Genomic DNA, 5660 nt, shown 5'->3' on the forward strand with positions numbered 1-5660 from the left:
TCCACTCCTGTGTTTGCTAGGCCCCTGCACAGTCTCACAAGAGACAGCTATATTTGGGTCCTTTCAGCAAAATCTTGCTAGTGTATGCAATGGTGTCCGCGTTTAGAAGCTGATTATGGGATGGATCCCTGGATACGGCAGTCTCTAGATGGTCCGATAATTTTCTTTCTTTCATTAAAAAAATATTTAACATATTGTAATAGCAAATTGGAAAATAAAGGGCTACAACAAGTGTAGGAAAACTTAAGAAAAATAGCAAATGATTATAATCTTCTATGTCACAGGAATTCTAAAAAAAATGAATATGCTATTAGTTTTTGGAAAATGTAAACAGGTTTGCTTGCAACTGCTATAATGATAGAAGACTGAGCTGTCAAAACCTGTATACTGATCACAGCCAAGCAAACAGGCAACGTACCCGTCATAAGACTCAAACCTATGACCCTGGGGTTAAGAGTCTCATGTTCTATTGACTGAGCTAGCTGGGCACTAAAACTTGTCTACTGAAACTTTTCACCCTGAATTCATGCTTTGCATTGGATTGTTAAATATTCCCCCACAAATAAAAGTGGAAAGCTGTCTCTGTTTCTGTCCCACAGGGGGACATAGCAGAAAGCAGAGAATGAAGGGTTCCACGTGACAGTAGATTCTCATGAACAGCTCATGGATGGCATGAGTTTGGATGCATGGGCATAACTATGCCAGGCTTGGCATGGTTAAGAGAGAGATTAGTGTTTATAAAGAAGCCAACCAGATGGGCCACAGCTGCCCCCTACAAAGCACCTCCAGGTGTACTCTGGAACCACAGATCAGATATATTTTAAAGATCCGAGCAAGTTTTTTCCCCCACCAGATACTTGAAGGGGCGCTTAAGGGGAACTTCTAAGCCTGCCTGATTTCTGAATAGCACTGCAACTGCCCTGAATAATGAGCTTTCTGGGCCTTCCCAGTAGAACATGAATTTTCACTGATGGCTTTTGTAGCCTACTGCACCTTGGATACTTGATCCCTGGTCCCCCAAATCTTTTTATTGGAGCCTCAATGCAGAGACTTTCTTAGTCACACCTCCTCTTCACCCAGAGCTCAGCCGTATGGAAGCATTGGCCTTGAGAGACCAATGGCCCCATAGTGATGGTTGTGTACCTGAATTTTTTTTCCCATCTCCATAGCATGAAGGTCAGAATGGATCAAGGCTAAGTATGCCTTCCTTCGATCCATGCACAATCTGCTGACCACAGATTTAAACTGGTCAATTTGCCCCCTCCTGCCAAACAAGGATATTCACATACCTCCCTTCTATTTTGGGCCTCTTTCCTTTTATCTATTCTCCTGTTCTCCCCTCTCCTCCCCCTTTCCCCCTCTCCTTTCCTTATCCTATCCTCTCTTCTCCTCTGTCCTCTCCTTTCTGTCCTCTTCCCTGTCTTTTGACCTCTAGACTGTCATCCAGTGCCTTTGGTCTCATGAGAGTTTGTCTCCAAAGTCCTCAGACCTACTCACTGTAGGTGCTTGGAGACAATTTCAAGCTAACTTTGTAATTCTATCTCCAAATCTATTTCCTGTCTTTCAGGTGAATGGCCTTTCTACTTAGTCTTCCTCCTAGCCATACAATTGTGCTTTGTCTTAGCCTTATCCTAGATCTAATCTATATCACTCCAGTTTGCTTGAAGGCCAAAATTCAGGCTCCAGGCATATCATCTGCCACCACTGCCATTGTCTATACTCTCTGCACACTTGCGCCACCATACACTGACATGTGTCTTACTCTAAATAGGTGTTATGTGTCCCGGGACTGCAGTCTTTGGTGGGCACACTTACCTTTCAAGTCTACTAAGATTGCTGGGGCTCTTCCTGAAAGTGTAAAATTAACTATACAGGAAGAACTCAGTGTTTTCTGACTAAATAAATAAATAGGCATACAAATGAATGAATGAAAAAAATGATTGAGAATTAGATAAGCTAATACATTCCTATACCACCACCACCCTCAAGGCAAAAATCAATGGTTTTGCCTGCCAATGGCTGCCATCGAAATCCATAATATTCATGAGTTTAGGTTTTGGCTCATTGCATTGTCTTAGACTTCAAGTTGCCTAAGAACTGGTGTACAAAATGAATTGAAGTTGTGACAAGTTCATGTATCACATATTGAAGTTCTGAAAACTCAGAAATGAGAGTAAAACCGGTGTTTTTCCATGATCCCTTATGATTTCACGGAGACGCATCAGAAGGAGTGGGACGATAGTAACATCCATTTCAAATAAAAAGAACTTCAGGGATCTCCACAATTACAAATAGTATTTTCTATGGTTTTCAAATGTAATTTTAATTTTGAACTTCAAATACAATTTCACGGGCACAGAAGTGAAGTGTATGGGAATCATTCATATGATGTTGGAAGAAATAAAACTGGACAGGGCTTCCCTAGGTTTAACTGCATATCCATGAGAACATATTGTGACAGGAGATGAGAAGAACCAGGCATATGTACGCCTTAAACATAGTCTGGCCAATCCTGAACAATATCTTTGTCAAACAGGATAGTTAATCCCTGCCAGAACATGACTTATTGATGGATGCACATGGGGTAAATGTTCAACCCAAGCAGACAAAGAGAAGCATCTCAGAAGATGGCAGGATGGGGGTGAGTGGAGTGGGTCCAAATGTGCACAGTGAAAGGAATTCTCAGGAAAGGAATCCTTCCTGTGTGGATAAGTCAGGTGTGAGTGGGTATAATCTGTCCAACACACCAGTTAAGTTCTCCATTGAGCATTTAGCTGCTAAACTATAAGAGTAGCGATTCATATAAAGGGAGGGAGTGCAGATGGGGGGGGCCTCTTATGCAGAGGTGAGTTTTAAAAATCAATTTTCCACAGGGGAAATGCAAAGGGTGTGCAGAGCCTTCCAACAAGTGAGGCAAAGTAACTACTCAGCACACTTAGAGCGTATTTAAAGTACACGTGGGACAGTTGCCAAGGTTAAAGGAGAGGGGACCTGTGTTTTTCTTTCTTCTATGTGGAAGGCCAAAATACAAAACTGCTTTGTAATAACATAAGGTCTTAACACAAAATCGAAGAAAACAGGGCCTAAATCAGCCATCTCGCTTCAAATGCAAGCAAATCCATGCAGACACCTGACAGAATTGCCTCAATTTCCATACTTCTTTCATTTCCTTTATGAAAGTCACAGAAAGGATTGTTAAAACACCCCCTTGTGCTCTTAAAATATCCTCCAAGAGTGGAACTGTAATCTCAGCACAGGTCAACCTTGGCATCGTAGTGGAGGATCTTGGGTCATTTGGCCTAATTCCCATTTAGGGTTGGTCTCTAGTGACGGAACACCCAATGTTAGTGGTTTACAATACTGTGGTTTTGTCTGGTGAAACATCATGTAGTTCGACAACATTCTAAAATGAATTCATCTTGGGACAGAATATTGCTTTTTTTTTTCTAAGCCAGCCATTCTCAACCTGCGGGTCCAAACCCCTTGAGGGGGTCGGATAACCCATTCAAAGGGATTACCTAAGACCCTCTGCCTATCATATATTTACAATTTGACTCATAACAGTACCAAAATTATACTCATGAGGTAGCAATGAAATAATGTTATGGTTGGGGGTCACCACAACATGAGGAACTGTATTAAAGGGTTGCAGCATTAGGAAGATTGAGAACAGCTGCTCTAAGCAAAACCCTATGGTCAATTAATGTACTGCTTAAAACCCTCAATTGCAGCAGTGTCCTCCCAAGCCCTTGCTACTGAAGGTTGAATGCCAGGCTTTGACTTAAAGTTACTCAAAGCTGAACACAAGCCATCGGAGGCTGACATGTTCTTCCTGTTTAATGTCACAGCAGTTGATTTGGTCCCTCACTATTCAGTGAAACACCGAGAGCTATCTGACATCAAGAGCTGTGTAAAAGAACTAATAGGCTCCTGACAGCAATGGCTTTGAGGAAATGACTATGGTTCTTCCTTCCAGAAGGTTAGAGTGAGGTGCTCTAGTATCTTGTCGAACTATCAGATTCAGGTTGGCCTCGACCTCACCGTCAGATGCTGTTGACTTAGGAATCCTTCCATCAGCCTATCTCATCTCTACACATCCTTTTAAAATTAAGAGAATCCTGTAATTGTGTATTTCTTGTTCAATAACACACACAAAGTGGTTGGTGAAAAATTGTAGTTTGGTGCAAAGAACTGGGGTTTTCATTCCTTGCCTTCCCCCACCCCACACCCAAGTGCTACCCTCTCCTCCCAGGTGATGCTTCTACCAATTGGAAAAGGGATGGGTATCTGACTGGAGAACCTCTGGGGAGGGGGGGGTGGTCCTGCACTTCTGCACCATCTTGCCTTGTGAGCTTCACCTTTCTGCCCTAGGAGAGGTTGGTCGGAAGCTGCTCTCCTCTTGTCACCTTCACTGAAGGTTTGGTTAAAGAGTATAAGAAACCCAGCTGTAAGTCTGGGCCCAGGCCTGGGTAAGGGTGGTCCCGGGGGTTGGGAGGAGACATTCTGTCTAACTCCTGTTCTTTGCCATCAGGCCTGCAGCTGGAGGGTGTGTTGGGCAACCTCTGAGGGAGGCCTGAGGCCTCCTTTTGGGCCATTGCATAGCTCTAGGGAAAATTTCATTTCCAAGAACTGGTCAAAGGTAACAGAGAAAGGTTGGCTAGACTAGACCTCCAGCCCTTTCCCTCAACTGGCTCTCTGAGGGTAGAAGCTGCTGAGAGTTGGCCACTAGGCAAGATGAACTGAAAGGACCATTCAGAGAGAGTACTGAAATAGCTGCCACCCAGTGTAGGTAGGGCATCTGATCAGCCTCAGCCTCTCCTAACTGGCACTTGATTTGAAGGTTCTGGGGTGACTTTGAACTAACTTAACTCGACTATCATTCCCGTTTACAGGCGAGGAATGGGTTTTCGTGCCTGTCTAATTCTAGTAGGATATGGATTTAGGATGCAGTCTGTGCCACTTGAGACTTATTAAGGAGATTTACTACCTCCTTAACTTCATGCCACATTCCTTCCTCTCACCCCTCCTGACTAATCTTTGCTTATGTTTACTCTGCCAGGGGCACTGGGAGACAGTTCTGAGTGGGCACAGTGGCTCCTGCTTTTTGGCATGTAGACAGTAGGCATCCTGGAGGAGACACCCAACACAATTGTGCAGGTGCTATGTGTGCCCCGGTGACCATACCATGTGGTCCTCTTCACTACCCTCTCGGGGCTCTGCACACTTAAGCTGTTAGGTGAGAGTGTCCCTGTCATAGTTCACCTCCTTTTCCTCCTCCTCCTCCACCCTCTCCCTGTCCAGCCCTAAATATGGGTGTAGGTATCTTGTGTTCTTTAACCAAACATTCAGAAGAGGGTGCAGGGGAAGCCAGCTTTAGACCAGACTTTCCTATAACAGAAAGTTAAGTTGCAAGGGAAAGGTGGTGTTTGACAAGTACAGAGCCTCCCATCTCTGGGGAAGAGGTTCCAGTGAGACACCTGTCCCTTCCAAGAGCCCAAAGGTGGAGAGATGTGCCACAAGAAGCTGTCTCCCAGACATGCTATAGCCTTTGTACTAATGAGATCACTGCCGCTATAGCTGTCTACATAAGACTTGTACAAACCTGGACAGTTTAACATTTCATCATGGATGGGGGAGGAACCACAAGGCCCCGCCCCTCC

Source organism: Mus caroli, chromosome 13 (genome assembly GCF_900094665.2).
Source record: "Mus caroli chromosome 13, CAROLI_EIJ_v1.1, whole genome shotgun sequence".
In the NCBI taxonomy this organism is placed as follows: domain Eukaryota; kingdom Metazoa; phylum Chordata; class Mammalia; order Rodentia; family Muridae; genus Mus; species Mus caroli.